Source organism: Hippopotamus amphibius, chromosome 14, assembly GCF_030028045.1.
Source record: "Hippopotamus amphibius kiboko isolate mHipAmp2 chromosome 14, mHipAmp2.hap2, whole genome shotgun sequence".
Classification (NCBI taxonomy): Eukaryota; Metazoa; Chordata; class Mammalia; order Artiodactyla; family Hippopotamidae; genus Hippopotamus; species Hippopotamus amphibius.
The window spans coordinates 6,717,090-6,734,983 of NC_080199.1; positions in this window are offsets into that span (position 1 = coordinate 6,717,090).

The window sequence follows — 17,894 nt, forward strand, 5'->3', positions numbered from 1 at the left end:
CAGACAAATGGCATTGGGTGCTTTTCTTTGATAGGAAGAAATTCAGAAGCATCATTAGCTAATAACCTTAAATAAACAGCACATTGGAAAAGGTTTCACCAAAGAAAACATGCCTTGTCAACAGTTTTTTTGAACCTAAGCAACTCAATTTAAGATTCACACTGTAGATTCTACTTAGAAGAAGAAAGTGATCAAAATAAGCCATTCAGTCTGAAATCACTACGTTATTAGGACTGAAAGTTCGTGCTACTCCTGGTACAAAAGTAAAGCAGAAAACCAGTGAATACAAATAAATATCCATTGTATCGGAATGTCATAGGATGATGAAAATGGCTACATGTGAACAATTAAATAATCGAAAATAGTTGTTGCAATAAAACCTGTCTAATATATCTTAAGGATTTAGCAGCTTAAAGACAATGGATTTGCTTCTTCATTCTAACATACAAAGAAGATATTTGGTGAGTTATTATCATTAAAAATAATGCCTGCTTTGAAATGCTATGCATTTCTTATCTCATGAAAAAATATGTGAAAGACACTTTTTAGGGTTGAAGTAATCATTATTTTAGAATATCCTAAGAGCAATGATTTTTATTCAGCGTGTAAGATTTCCATGTATTTTTGAGAAACAATTGTGATATTTTCTAGTCATACATAGATTAGGGCAAAGGTTAAACTTGTGTGCATGTTGAGCTTATTGATGATTTTTCAAGTAGTAAAAGTCCTTTCCATTAAAGAGTTCATCTCAACAGCACTTCAGAGAAAACACTACATAAAAATCAGATTGATTTCAATTTGGGTCAACCTTATGACTGCCTAATCCATTTGAACGGACAGTCTAGACCTCAATTACTCAAAGAAAAATGAAACTCCATTTGCTTTTTTTACACATGGAATTTAAATTATGTAAAAATAAACATACATTCAGAATCTCTATAAATCTTGGAAGCTGCTCAACAGGAAAAGACTAGAGAAGACACTTCAGAAAAATATCCTTATGTCACTTGAAATTCTCCATATATATTCTACATAGAAAAAAATTGTGTAAAGCTAGGCTATTAATTGTCAGATCAAGTAACCTTCTTAAAAAGGGAAATTGATCCTCAAATAGACACTTGGGATGAAACAATAGTAGCCAATCCATATGGAACACAGTAAGTAAATACAGGATTAAGTATTTCACTTTGGAAAAATGAAGAAAGAAGGAAAATTTGAGATGATGAAGGTCACAACGCATCTTTGATATATATTTAATCAAGATCAAGACTGATTTAACTAGGAAAAATATAGGCTGAGAAAACACACTACCTTTTAAAATAAAGTATTTTAAAACTAAACTATTTTTTTATTTTATCACACCAGCACTAATTTACCTGCGATGAATAGAAGCCATTTTTATGGAACTGGTGATACAGAAAATGCACAGTAATTGTTTTACACCTTACTTAAAAAATAAATTTACATCTCACGTGAAAAATAAATTTAAAATGATTACTGAGCACTTTCCAAATAAAGTGCAGTAAAGTGTTTAATAATATTGAGTCGTCACACGTTCAAATATGGAAACATAAAACTAGACAAGTAACAGCATCCATGGTCATGCAAATTAATACTTTCAGAACTTCTCATTAGGACGAAAAGTTCTGAAAGCCCATGAGTGCTGTAAAATGTGCTCTGAATTACACACGCTCTGTCTCATCAAAAACTTCAACACTTTTAGTCATGGTGAGCAGGTTGCCAGCATCTTGCTGGTCCCTCTACCTCCTACAGATGAGAGAACTTGTTTGGACAAGTTTAGAACACTCTGAAAACGAATTCTGCAGCATTTTGGTTGATTCTGGGAAAAGGGAAACTTCCTGGTTTCTTCTTCTTCTTTTTTTTTTTTTTTAATGCTCTAAAGGATTACCCAAAAGTCTCAATAACCTTCATGGATATCAAATCGCCCTAAAAGACTGGTGTTTTGATGATTTAAGTGTAAATGAATCAAAAACATATGGATTAAATTTCCGTTAAGATACACAAGGTTGTAAAAATCAATGGCAAAGTAATTCCAAAAGAGGCATTTGGATCTTTGACTTCAAGTGTTTGAAAGCAGTTCAAGATGTCCAATGAAACCAACCTGCAGAGAGAACACACCATTCAGATTGAATTCTGTTGCAGGACAGGGATGATTTGTGCTGATAGGGTAGAATTTTAGAGATTTTTACATGCCTCAGTGAAGTTAGATAAACAGTGACTGAAAGATATCGTGGAAATGAGTAGACATGATGCAAATTACTATATCAATGTCTTGCTGTTTTTAATTCCCCATTTGGAAATTGATTTAGAAAGTAGTTAATTATGCTTTAATGGACTCTTCACACTAAATACGCTTCATATTGTTTTGTTGACACCTCACCTTGAAAGAAACTCCTTTAGAAGCCTAAAATATAAAAGAAAAATGGAAAATGTTTGTATGTTTAGGTGAAAGAGTTGAGAATAAAGTCCATTATCCCTGACCACCTTTTTAAACTTAGATCTTTATTGAGATATAATCCATACCTCATACAACTCGCTCATTTTGTATACAATTTAATGGTTTTTAGTATATTCACAGTGTTATGCAAACAAAAGGACAATCAATTATAGCACATTTTTATTATCCAAAAAGAAATCCCATTCTCAGGGGTCAGCCCCCATTTCCACCAACCACTCCTACTCCACTCCTAGGCTACTACTAAGCTTCTAGTCTCTATGAATTTGCCTATTTGGGGCATTTCAAATAGATGAGATCATATAGTATGTGGTGTTTTGTGACTGGCTTACTTCATGTAGAATCATTTTTTCAAGATCTATCCATACTGTAACTTGCACCAGTATTTTTAAAATCGTCTAATAATACAATACTGTATGGATGCACCACATTTAACTTACCCACTCATCAGTTGGTGAACATGTGAGTCCTTTCCACTTTTCAGCTGTTTTGAATCAGGCTGTTTATGACATTCAGGCATCAGGTTTTCGTATGGATATAGGTTTTCATTCCTTCTGGGTATGAACCTGTGAGAGAAATTTCTGAATCACGTTATTGAGCTGTATATAATTTTTTTTAAGGAACTACCAGATTGTTTTTCAAAACTGCTGAGCCATTTTCCTTCCCCACTAGCAGTGTGGGAGGGACCTAATGTCTCATACCCCTCACCAATATTGGTTATTGTCTGTCTTTTTAGTTCTAGCCCTCCTACGGATGCCATGTGGTATCACCTCATGGTGGGAATTACACTTCCCTGATTGCTGCAAGATAGACTTGTCCCTGTTCTCAAGGTATTTATGTTCTCCTGGGGAACACATACAGGCAGACAATAAATTGGCATGTATACACTACCAAATGTAAAATAGATGGCAAGTGGAAAGCTGCTGCATAACACAGGGAGATCAACTCGATGATGGGTGATGACTTAGGGGGCTGGGATAGGGAGGGTGGGAAGGAGTTGCAGGAGGGAGAGGATAGGGGGATATATGTACACATACAGTTGATTCACTTTGTTGTACAGCAAAAACTGGCACAACAGTGTAAAGCAATTATATTCCAATAAAGAGCTTAAAAGAACCCCCACAATTTGAGAGGGACAGTGAAAACATACGTATAAGATGGAGTAATGTGGTGTAAAGGGACCACAATGGAAGAGACTGTTTTTAGACATCAGAAGGGACCTCCTGATTAGGTGACTTTGAATTGAGTAACTTAAGTAAGCAGGATGAAAGAAAGCCTTGTGATGAAATCAGCAGAGATACTTTTTCAAGGAGAGAAACAAGTGCCACCTCCCTGAGGTAGAAGGAGCTTGGGCTTTAAAAGAACATAGAGTAGTCTAAAGTGACGGAGGTGCAGAAGGTGAAGGGAGGAGATGTATGATATGGAATTTACATGATGAGGAACTTAATGCATGATGCAATTAAATAATTTAATGTGTGATTAAATGAGGAATTCATACAAAATGCTTACAGCAGTGCCTAACACGTATCAAATGCTGAATAAATCCTGGTAATTATTTTTATGATTAGTATTTTACTATCAGTGTATGTGTTGGAGAACTAAGGAGATAAGTCCTTAAAAAAGAAGTACAATTTCTGCTGGGAAAATATTTTGCACATGTATTTTCACTTTTACGATTATTAATTTATCATCAGACTCAGGTGCATCATGGAAAAGCCAGGAAGTTTGGAAATTGTAGGTTTCAATCTCAAGTCCAACTCTTTTATAGCAAATATGCGTGAAGTAGGGTCAGAAGGAAGCTTGAACTTTGAGCTGTGGTTCCATTCTTTCAACGTGGCCATTCTGGGGGTTTCCCTTTCTCTTCACCAACAAGCCTCCAGGTGTGTGGAGGACCACTCTGTTCTGTGCACTTTCTATTGTCCTGGATTTGAGAGAGCAGCTGTCCATCCATGCTGTGAGGCTCAGGGGAATGTTGGATAAAGCCTTGTGATGTAGGAGAGTAGAGGCCCCCTCCTCGCAGGACCATGGTGGGCTGGCATGCTGGTTGCTGCTAAAACACCTTCCCCAGAGTGACATTATAGAGATGGGCATGGAACAGATGTCTTCCTGGCCCGGGTGAACATCAGTTCTTATTTGAATTCCCTCTGGATGCTTCCAGATACTTAGTTGGTACTAAATGGCTCCTGGTGGCAGATATTCTTTGCCCAGACTTGGCTCTCTCCCTGCCACACCATCACTCTCTTCTTTGCCCACCCACCTGAGCCTATGCGATGTTAAAAGAAAAAAGAAATAATGTGGAACACGTGTCTGTCCAAGCTTTTCTGACTTAGACCGAGAATTATGAACTTAAATGAATGCATTAATCCCTCTCTTTTGTCTTACCTGCCTAGCTGATGCTTAGGAATCAATTGATGGAGGTGGTGTTAGGAAGGGTTCCACAGTCGTTATGACTTTGATGCTCTATCATGACGCCATTGAATTTTGTGTAATCCTTTAGCTATGAGATAAGAATGAGAACACTCTGCTTCGAAGAGCTGTACATAAGGGTCATCAAAGGTGCATAATAAGAGCTATTCTACCTTGCACGCTTCCATGCCTAAACCTCTGCCATTCCTTTAAAATAACAAATTCTACAGTTTATCCATATACTTTCTTTTCATTTATATTTTCATTTCCTGAGGAGGGCTGCCAAAGTTCAGTTTTAGGACGACTTTCCTCCTCTGTCTACATGCCCTCCATGGATGATGACTTTGGCTACTTTCTGAGCCCCCCGCCCCCACCGCTACCCCCACCCCCGCCCTTTCTCTTGCAGACCTATCAGCCTCTTTGCTGTTTCACAAGTATCAGCTCACCTCAGTGCTTTGCACTTGCTCTTCCCTCTGCATGGAAGGTTCTTTCAACTTTTGACCCTAGGCCTTGCTCTCTCATTTCCTACGGGTTTCAACTTGACCTTGACATGACCTACACCTGGTAAATATTTTCTTTTTCTTACCAGCACTTAATACCATCTGACAGAGTATAGGTATGTTCCCTTGGAGACAGTAAAAGCTCATGAAGGTAAGAACTTTTTTCTCTATTATATCTGTCCCACCCCCAACTTAGAAAAGTGTCTAATATAAAGCAGATTCTTACTAAATATTGGTTTAGAATTTCAGAATTAGGTGTTTACTTTGGATACACCCTGACATAAAATATGCCATTTTCAAGACGCATGAAAGTGATGTAATTTAGTTTTTTGACAATGTTTTAAAAATCCTTTTGGCAGTCTAGGCTCTACCCAAAAAGCGACTTTGCATGTCAATAATCTCTTTAGAGTTGGTGGTTCCTATTTGGGTGTGTGTCTCTAATCAGAGTTCTCGGGACACCCTTCCCTATATTTTACTCCCTAAAGTGAAGAACCAATCTGGGAGAAGGGATGCTTGCACAGTAGAAATTGATCAAACATTTGACACCAGATATACATTTTTTGCTGGCAACTGAGGATGTTATGAGATCATGAAAATTGTATAGATTTAATGTTAGCCCCTTCATTTAGCTCTCTCTTGAGAAATAAACACAAAGATTGATAAATATATCTCCAAAATAATAGATTAGAACTAGCCTTCTCTTTGCATTGTACATGAGCAAAAAGGAAATACACAGTGCATTTTACTTTAGTTACACTGTCTGCCCCAGAAGAGTGATACAAGGGCTGTAACAACTTTCTGTGTTCTAGAAATGCAAGCTAGTCAACCGAGGGGATGACTGCAGCTTCTTTGTTCAGCTCAGGATGTTGAGATGGCAAAAAAAAACAACAGCTTCTTCCTTGATAAAATGTACCCACTTTCAGGAAGTGGACTGAAAACATTATCAGTTTATTTGGATCCTATTTGGCTCACATTTTATAGAAAATAAAGGTCATGGAGAACCAGTATTTGTCTCTTCTCATCCTGATTGCGTTTCACTGGGATGAAAATGCTCAGAATAGAGTTGTCCCAGAAAACAGTCATCCTCAAACATTTTAAAAAAATTTTTAAAAACAAACAACAACAACAAAAAAACAAAAAACAAAACTCAGCTAAAACAATGGTCAGAAATATTCCCCATTTGCTGAACAATAGTTTCCTGATTTCTCTGATAGACCTTTCCAATTGTTGATGTATTTAACAGACTCCTAGCAGAATCATCACACCTTTTGAAAGGTTAAATCCTCGCTACTCTAACAATGGCCCCAGGTTGGTCCAGAACCATCAGCATCATCTGGTGTTCCTGGAAATGAAAATTCTCAGCCTACCCCAGACCTACAGAATCAGAATCAGCAATTTTGACAAGATCTCCAGGTAATTCTTGTTCATATCAACATTTGAGAAGGGCTGGGTTAAACTCTGTGTCTATTATTCAAATGCATTCAGGGATTAGGCAGGTAATATAAAGAGTAAAGTGCGGCTTGCTGTGAGGTAGGATGACTGAGTTAGGCTGAGGAAAGCTTGACAGTGGGCACGTGGTCCTCTGAAGTTTTCAGTGTAATGTAAGGATAAAATACACTGTGCAGGGACAAAAATAACTTGCTCTATTTTCCATTTCTTTATTGAAACTATATGATTTAGCATGAGTTACAATAAGATGGTATTTTAATCAGATCAACACCAAAATGAAGCCAACCTTAATGGACTAGAATAGAACCAAACTTAAGAATATTTGGGAGCAGAGGGCATTTTAAGACAGGATTTTGGAACTCGAAAGATCAGCAGGAGGGCAGCAGTTCTCCAGGATGAATAAGTGAGAGAAGTACAGAAAGAAAGTTTAAATAAAACTTTGCTCCTTTGCTTTCTAATCCAAAGAGAAACCAGATCCTGTTGAAGAGAATAAAGTGTGTGTCCAAGGTTTCATCTTCAGGAAGTGACGGAACTAAAAATCTACCTCAATTCTGCATAACCCCACAGCCTTGGCATCCCTAGTGCTAGAACCAAGGGCAACCCTGATCTATTTATCTCTATTAGATTAATATGGCGATACTAACTGATCGAATCGAACCGCATAAGCTGCAGCATCTTGCCTTTGATTGAATTACTCTGTATATTATATCGCCACAGCTCTCCTTCTGTAGTCTCTATTTCTGCCCTGTGAAAGGTTAAACTTTAACCAGAGTTTTATTCTTTCTTTTTAAGCCCCCTTTTCCTTCTATGACTTTTCTGATGCTACCAATATTAATGCTTTTATGTATATCTATATTTCTGTTGCTTTTGTTTTAAATCCAATTTACATAGATTGCTCCATCTCATTTTTATAGCACAAATTTGTTTTTAATCTTACTCATATATGACAATATGATTTAACTTAGAGTATTTTATAGGTGACGTTCTGCTTCATTCTGCATACCATATATTTTACCAACATTCTGGTAAGTTATTCGAATTGCTCCTATATATTTTGGCTCCTAAATATAAAATTTCTTCTAGATACTGACGTTTTTGGTTGGTCTTAGAGTAATCTCTACTGTTCTGCCTGTTCCCTAAACTCACATTCTCTGTCCAACTTATGAAGAACGAATCTGGACTTTATCATTCTATTGCATTTTCTCACTCGTTGCACTATTAATATCAGAGGTTGAATAATTCTTGGTTTGGGGGGCAGTATTTTGCATTGTAAGATGTTTAGTAGCATTCCTGGATGCAATGTAGAAGATGACAAAAGCTTGTCATCCCCACAGCCAGGTCTTGTCAATCAAAAATGTCTCCAAATATTGCCAAACGTTCTGTGGGTCACAAAAATCACTCTTAGTTGGGAACCATCATTCTCTGAAACTTATCTTCCTAAAAACCCAAAGCTGGTCACTAATGACCAGCAGCAGAGTCCATTTTTAGCTTTTCTTTTACTGCTGGCAGCTGGAAGCCACTGCTGGAATCTCTCTTCTTCCTGGGTTCTCCTTTCTAGCACCCCTCTGCCTCCGGATGTGTTCCCTTTCATTGCTGCAGATAGAGGCTCCCCTGAGTTCTCAGGTCTTTTCTCCCTGCTTGGTACCATTACCTGGTGGTCATTACTGCTCTCCTGGCTTTCATTCCCCTGCTACATTCCCATGATTACTGTGCCTTCATTTCTAGTCCCTGCAACTGTCCTGAGTGCCAGGCCTCTGAATATTGATCTTGGCTGCCCTGCCAGCACGAATGTTCAGTTTGTTCTCTGTGCATTTTTACCTTCTCCAACATACCTGGTATCTACCATGCATCTCTTTTGTCACTTTTATGTCCCCATCACCCCTCAAGTCTTTCTCCCATCTCAAATTCAATTTATTACCAAATCCTGTTTATTACAAGCACATATATTCTGAATCCAATTTCTACAATATAGCATTATAACATTTACCTACATGGTATTTACAACCTCCTACATAGTCTTCTGGTTGCCAGGTCCCCTAGACTTTGGTCCAGTGTACACATTGCTGGAAAATTAACTGTCCTCTAAGAAATAAATGTGAACGTCATTTCATTGATCAAAGGAACTCTACTATGATGCTTTGCTTTCTGAGTATAATCCAAACATCTTAATAAAGCACTTAAACACCTTTATGATCCGACCCAATACATCTCTCTAGGGTCATCTTCCTTGACAACCATCAGGCACTGTCTGGACACCTCTTTGTATGACTGCACTGAAGATTTTGCTCTTTCCCCATACTGAGTGACTCACCCCGATTTCTGGCTGACAATCTTTTACTAATTCTTCCTGAAGAAGCTCAAACACCCTTCCTTTTTGGAGGGGACTCCAAGTCACATAGGCAGAATTCGGTACTGTCACACTATTGTCATTTATCTCAATGCACTGTAAGTATTTTTGAGAGGTTAATTTCCTCCAGTGAGCCATCAGATCATATGATAGTTATATCCTGTTGATACCTAACACAATAATTATTTGTTAAAAAGCACAATTAAATAACTTAAAAATATTTAATTGATTCAAATGTACATTTCATAATAAGATTGAGAAATGAGAGCAAAATAGAGCCATATATGTATTTAGATCCATGCGTGCACGTGTGTGTGTGTGTGTGTGTGTGTGTGTGTGTGTGTGTGTCTGGAGAGAGAGAGACAGGGAGAAAAAGAGATTATCTGAGCTGCACTATTAAAGTAAGTATATTTTTAAAAAACAGTTTTTCTTAGTCTAATGTTACCTAAATCATGCAAACATTAAAAATTCACAGAAATTATAAGAAAATAAGGTTAGTTTTGCATGTAGATGGAAGTGAAAATTTCATGGAGAGAAAAATATTATAAGCATACTTTTGTTCATATTTTAATCAAATTACCTGCTAGTAAATTTCATATCTCTCAGAAATAGGAATGCAGAAATATATTTTGAAATGTAATAAAAAGAAATTGTATGTTTGTATTGGATTTTACACTTTCAAATGCTTGGAGTCCTCATTAAAGATCTTACAAGCTGAGGATTTTCTTTGCATTTGGTTTAAACGCAAACAACTTTCTGTAACTTCAGCCAATTAATTCCATCCTCTTAGCAGGACAAAAATGTACTTTGGATTTCAGCTCTACTCGTTCTGGGCTAGAGTGTTTGAATCATGGCTCAAAACTGATGCAATCTTGAAAATGAAAGGCCAGTACTTTATCTGATAATCTTCTTCAAAATATTGACTCAGAGTCCAAGGATATTCGTCATTGCTAAGGGATAAATCAGTAAGGCTATCCTAATGGAGTCTGATCAGTGAATGCAGCAGCACGTGTTCTCAGGGCTCAACCTAGTAACTGCGTCAGTATGTTCAAACCATCGTTTGTGCGTAATGATTTCATTAAAGACATTTTTGCCCATTCGTCCTAATTGTTTTAGGAGTTCTGCTGGCAATTGACCACATTGACTTGTAAATGTGAAATAAGACATTTGTTAGGAATTCTTTCTGGTACCTTCGTTCAGAATACAAAATAATAATAATAATAATGATGATGATGATGAAAGGTGTGAGATGCAACAACAAAGGTAAAAAAAATTTCTTTTTTCTGCTAAAACAGTTATTTAAGGCTGATTAATATTTATATGAACTTTAAAAGGTCTCCTACTAACATAAATAGCGTTTATTAACAGCACAATGCTACTTATCAAAAACAAAATTTTGAAGCCTCTTTTCTCATCTTATTAATAGGAATGTAAAATATAAGTTCTGAAGAGCACCTTCCATCAGGACTTGCTGTTTGGTGTTACTGACTCTTCATCTGGTGGCAGAGCATAGGTCTAGGGTAGTATGCCTTATTTTCACCCTTGAATATCACTTTTTGTTTGAAGAATAGAATAATGTACAGCTGCTGCTCCATCAGGTTGACTGGCAAGTGATTTCAAGCTTCATCCTAATTAGATCAATAAAAGCTAATCCCTATGAGAGTATAAATAAGGCTTGGCAATTACACACTTAATTTAGAGAGAAGTAGTACTATTTTTGGTAAGTGGAACCATTATGACTATTCCATTGCTCTTCTCCACCATCTATTTCCCTGGATCACTGAGTTGCAGATGTAAGGCTATAGACATGTATAGGGGGTGTGTAGAAAGAGCAATCATTGGTTGATACTTATTGCTGTTCTGAGACTTGTGGATTGATTTAAAGAAGAGAAAAAAAATGGTTTTGCGAAATGTCACATGATTGTCAAGTATTGCTCTATATGGTAGAAACTCTGACAATTATAAGTATCTGTGCAAAAGGGACTTAAAATCATTCCACTCGATCATCACTAGAAAAGGTCAAGAAGCAACCCAATACAGCAATCAGAGCTGTGACTGCCACACAGGCAGCACTCTAGAGTCAATTTCTCTATCATCAGTAATAATGAAACAGCCTTTGGCCTGAGCAGCTTTAAGGGAAATGTGCCTTAACCGCCAACAGAGTCACTTTCTATTGACCAGGAATTGATTTGGTCCCTTGCTCTATTCTTCACGCAGAATCACCAATTACAACATGGCTATTGCTATCAGGGAAGGATGCGATTTGTCTGTTCTTTCATGGTAGGTAAAAACCAGGAAAGAAAGTTGTGTTTTTCTTATGACAAAATACACCGATTGGGACATTTTACTATTTGATTTACTGTTTTGCAGATCACTTAATTTTAAAATTGACTTTAGCTTTCTAGTCTATTAAATCTTCCTTTTGATATGTATTTTGAAGTAAAATGATATAAATATGTCTAATTCCTTAATATTGTATATGTGTAATGTACATGTGCACATTAGGTTATAAAGATGCATTTATTTAACACAATATTGAATAAAATGCCACTTCAAAAGCTGTTTGTGAGACTATATTTTACTTACAGTTATTTACAATAATTATATTTGTTTAATTAATAAAATAAGTATCAAATTTCATTCTAAGCCAGGCAATAATCACAATTTCTGTTATATAGTGCTTAGGTTAGTTTTACGCCTGGGTTTTTAAATTACCAGTGATGAATCATCAGTGCCTATGGTTGTGCTAATGTGTATATCTAATCCTGCAAGCAGAGTATCTCTCTATTCCTACCGATCACGGCTCAGCTTCAAAACAATCTCCCCTCTTTGTAGTGTCACGGGAACATGACAATTTTTTTCCTATTTAGACAATAAGGCAGCTGAGGGAACACTTTTTCAATTTCACAGAATAAGTTAATAAAGCATTTATCTTGAATTCACATTTTAAGTGGTTTTCATGCACAAGATGGTACATGCATTTTAGGGAAATACATCAAACTCAAATATATCATCTGTGCTTAGAGAAATGAAAAGCATTATACATTCACACACACACACGTACACACACGTATATTCATAAACACAAACGTCTGCCCAGGGTACCTGGAACATTAGATGCTCAGGTAATGTTTAAAATTCTTCCATTTGCCTCCCAGGGTTATGTAGAAAACTCTGGCTATGTATATAGGTTATTAATTTTAAGCAAGTCTTTCTCTTCTTCCTGGACATACACCCAGAGAAAACCATAATTCAAAAAGGCATATGCTCCTCAATGCTCACTGCAGTGCTATTTACAATGGCCAGGTCATGGAAGCAACCTACACGTCCATCAACAGACAAATGGATGAAGAAGAGGTGGTGCATATATACAATGGAATACTACGCAGCCATAGAAAGGAATGAAACTGGATCATTTGTAGAGACATGGATGGACCTAGAGAGTGTCATACAGAGTGAAGTGAGTCAGAAAGAGAAAAACAAATATCACATATTAACACATATATGTGGAATCTAGAAAAATGGTACAGATTAGCCAGTTTGCAAGGCAGAAATAGAGACCCAGATGTAGAGAACAAACATATGGACATCAAGGGGGGAACGTGGCAGGGGGTGGTGGTTGGGGTGGGATGAATTGGAAGATTGGGATTGACATATATATGTTAGTATGTATAAAATAGACTAATAACAAAAAATATCAAATTTTACACTTTAAATATAAGCAGTTTATTGCATGTCAGTTATATCTCAATAACACTTTTTAAAAGGAAAAAAAAAAAGTCATATTCTTTCACCTGAACAGAATAGAGGGTGTAGAGTGATAAGATGGTTTCTTGCCTCTCAGGCAGACAGGAATAATACCAAAGCAGAAGCTAAGCACTGGCTCAAGGCTGCAGCCTCCCCATCACATCCCTGAGGAGTTATTTCGCCTCACTGAGCTCTCCATGTGACTTGAAGGGTTCCTGGTCTAACAATCAATGGTCCTTTTCTCTTTCAGTGGGCGACGGGCTAAATATCAATGAAGGAAGAAAAATGAAGAAATAGGAAAGACAGGATTAGGTAGTCTCTGAAGTGATGCTGAACAGCTAAAACTGACAGAAAGCCATAAAAACTAAACCTCTGTTTCCAAATAAACATCTAGAGCAGTATTATCTGTCTATGAATCTGACTGTTGCTCATTTATGACACCAGATTTTTTCCCGTTTCACACATTCACCACATAATAGGTGGGTGAGGAGTGATCTTCCAGCTGGGATCTGGGGGTCTGGAATGCTTAAACTCTCAAAGGACACTTAACTGTCCTAAAGAAATGGTCATTTCATCATTTAATCAGATACTTGCATGTAATTGCATTTTGAATACTCATGCATTCACACACTTACTCAACTGCATTTAAACTTCAAAGAGAAACTTTCTGAAGGGAATTTGTTTCTTATGAAAATAAAAAAAGAATGAGATGTATTCAAAGAGTGAGGAAAGCTATACGCAGGAGACCTCTGTTTTATTGTGGTTTCGCTCATGGAGCAAATATGTTTAGTGGCTTTGGTCTACTTCCTTAGAAAAATGTCCACATTAAAAATGACCACCCAGGTTAGCAGAGTCTGGCATAACGCTAACATCCTAGAAAACAGAAGCCTCTACCCAGGGCCAATGTCCACTTCCAACTCTCACTAAATTTCTTTTCCTCTGGGAAGAGATTTAAGTAAAATCAAGAGAAGTTATTCTGTGGGTCTAAAAAAGCTACAATAAATCACGCACTTAAAACCCATAACTACGAAATCAAAATAATTTATTATCCTCCATTTTTGGCCATAAACAGAAACCATCCACTATAGGAGCAACCAAGAATGAACTATTCCCCAGTTGGTTACAAAATTTATTCAAATATTGCAGAATTGTGATCTGGTAACCTGCCAGGTATTAGAGAGGTTGAACATTACAAATGGGAAGGCTGTCATGCTCTAGCATATAGTTTTTCCCCCTAAAACAGTATCACATTGTTAAAAAAGTTTTATAATTATCAATCCATGCCACTGTCCTATACAATGCATTGTCACCATCGTTCATTTTGTTTCACCCTGCATCCTCTGTGTTTAACAAATGATGGAGTCTTCAGCAAACAGGCTACTACAATTTATGATGGAGGCTTATCCAATCCCTGCCATGGACTGGGAGTTCTCTACAGAATACAGGCTTGGGTTTCAGTTTCAAAGACCTCATATTTTGCAGGTACAATACAATATTATATACAGCTTCCTCGATACATCTTCAACAGCAATGTGGACTGGAATTCTATGCAGTCGTCATAAAATTAAATATGAATGCCCTAAATAAAGTGGACACAATTGCTTCAAACAAGAATAATCTTCTTATTTTGAATGCATTGAGTTGAAATGTATATATATATTTATATGTATAAATTTTATTTATATAATTTTATTAATTTTATAAATACTATATAAATTTTATATGTAAATTATATAAATATAATTATTAAATTTATTAAATTTTTAAATATAATTTATGTTATTTTATATATTAAAAATATAAATTTAAAATTATATAGAAATGTATATATTTATATATATAATGTATACCTTTTATAAATATATAAATATGTATACATTTATATATATATATATTACCCTGTATGATACCTGACCTCTACCACTGAAATTATTTGGAATGTTCCAAATAGCATGAATTAAGGGTTGATTTTGCCTACACAATGAAGTAAACTAGAGAAATTATTAGGTAAATATAGGTGATGTGAGCAGTACTTATGGATTTCTCCTTAATATCAATTCAAATTCACCTAGCCAATGCTCAATTTAATTTCTAAATAAATGTTAGGAAAATGCAATTTTCTAAAAATTAGCCATGCTTGCTTTTGCAATTTTTACAATTCTTGGAAGTTTCTTTTTCAAGCAGGTTGCCAGAAAAGCAGAAGTTGAAAGAGTTGCCCATCTGTAACAGCAATCAATGTAAATGATATTTTTTGTGAAAAACATGTAGAACTCTATACCCAAACCAGAGCTACCTGTAGAAAAATAAAAGCAAGGATGGGCAGCAGTAAAAGCAATTTTATGACAACTCTCCATCTTTTATCAGTAAGTTTTAGCTTGGAGTAGAGAACCCACATCCTACCTTGTTCGAATATCACTGAGTAGAGAAAGGTACATATGAATGTGACTGTTTCCTGTAAGACAAACAAATAAAAGAAACTTACTTATATAAAAAAGGTTTGCACGTGTTAGTAGAGAGTGTTTACTATATACCCTAGTATATGATGGAAAAAAACCAAAACAAAACATGGGCTAGCAAATTATCAGATCAAATTAACTCAACGCAAACCAACATGAAAAATTCAAAAACACATAATTGAAATCCTTAATGTACAGGTCTGTCTCTTTCAACCATTTTAAAGGGTTTCTATTTCTTCTAATTGATTAAACATCTTCCCTCAGTCCTCCTCCACCTTGGCACCAATTATTGCCTCCTGAATTTACATCTTCACTAAACTAGCTAAAATAAGATTTTCTCAAAGGCAGTAATGGTGGTAAAGGATCTGCTATAGAAGCAGATAACATGATGACAGCGTGAGTGAGAAATTGCAGCTTCCTTAAAGCAGAACCTGACTAATCCTTTTAGACCCATACTTATTACCGTGCTTGGCATCAAAAGGAAATCAATAATAGTTTTGAATTGTTGAATTAACTCTGTTCATCTTGTGGTGGAATTCTTATTTTAGTCGCAGATTTATCTTGTCAATAAAACTGCTTGATAGTTTAGGTTTCCTTTAATCATGTAGTCAATAACTTAATTGTTGCTGTATTTGACTCTCAAGGAATCTATATAAAAGTGGCAAATGGTATATTCATATACTTGTCATTAATCAATTATAGAAAGAAAAAACAACCAGATTACATTACAATGCAGATGGTCCTAAAATTCAGTGATTCACATGAAATATAAACTGTGATTTATTGTTAGTGAAGAAGTTTTACTATTATTCCAGTCTTACTAACGACAATTGAAAGGAAACGTCTTTCGAGTGAGTAATATTTTCCGTACCATTATCATCACAATTCTCTACTAATTTCAGTTTTTGTTTCTCTTTGAGTTGAATAGAACAACTTCCGTCTCATTACGGTCTTTTCAATTAAAATGAACTCATGTGGATGGGCAAATATTTACATTGTTACAATATTGGATTAATAACACTCACAGCAACAGTAATTATATCTCTCGTCACCAACATGTAATATGTCCAATTTTAATCAAGTCTATGAGGAATACAATTCTTAAAAGTCTGTTTTTGTGTGTGTGTTTTCTGTGAATAAATTGACTTTTTTTTCTTGTGCATCTAATTTTGGTCCAAAATTGCTTGTCATTAGAAATACTGAAAAAAAAATGTGAACAACTGATGATGTTGTTTTCCATTCTCTAAGGCAGAAAGTGAGAAACCATGAACTTACTTAATCTATTACCATGTGGTAATTTTCTTTAGGATGAAATCCACAGCTTTATGTTACTTATTATTAGCACAATAATCATGTGGAAAGTTTAGGAATCCATTATAAGAAAAAACTGCACACATTATGCTAGTAATCTGATCACATGTGCCTGCCTGCGTGTGTACCTGTGTGCACACACCTGTGGGCACGGACCTCAGTTCTTAATTTCCAGGATGTGCTTAATATAAACGCTATCTAAATGCAGTTTTGTTCAAATAGATACCAAAATAATCTTCCTTCATAGAAAATTCACCTGAGGATTACATTCAAATGCAGATTCCAATTTATGAAGTTTAGGAAAAAGTCTGAGAGATAGCATCTCTATTAATCTTCAGGTGATGATGATTTTCTGCTGGCCTGGGACCACATTTTGAATAGCAAAAAAGTCAGTGAACTTTTGGTGGTTCCCAGTTTGATCTTAAGAATTTGCTAAAGCAAGGACCAAAAGATTATACAGTTATATACAGTAACTCTAGGTAGAAAAATAAGAATGCTTGAGTCATATTTAACAGATCTCACACCAAATTTCTCTGTTTCCATGGGAGCTGGTATATTTCTTTATGAGGTTTCATTAGACTAAGCTGCAAGTTATTTTGCCGATCTCTGTATGAGAAAGCTGACAATAGTGTATTAATGAAGACAAAGTACCTGCTATATGTCCTATAAAATATTTGGTCCTTTTAGGATACATGAAACCATGCTGGAATGATGGTTTTATATCTTTTGTTTTAATTTTAATGTTTTAATTTGTTTTAATTTTAATTTATATCTGATTATACTCCACCGTCTACAACCAATGATTCATATGTTCTCAAGTGAAACCCAATGATATTTCCAAAACTGTTCTATATGAATCCATGAGGATTATAAAATAAGCATAATTTTATTTTTCATAAATCTTATTTACAGATTAATTATATTACTATTTAAAACAAATATTATAACAAAAGTGCTTTATATATTTGTATTGATACTGCATCCTGTTTCTTAGATCCACTACTGAACATTTTCTGTACTTTTGAAAATCCAATATATGAATTTCACAGTCTTTCCCGTCAAACTCATTTACAGAACACAACTTCAGTTTGCTCTTTTTTTAAAAAACAAGCAAAAACAAAAGCAAGCAAACTAACTAAATGAAATCAGCTGCACTCTTCCAATAGACCCCAAAGAGGTAATATTAAAAAAAAAGAGTCAGG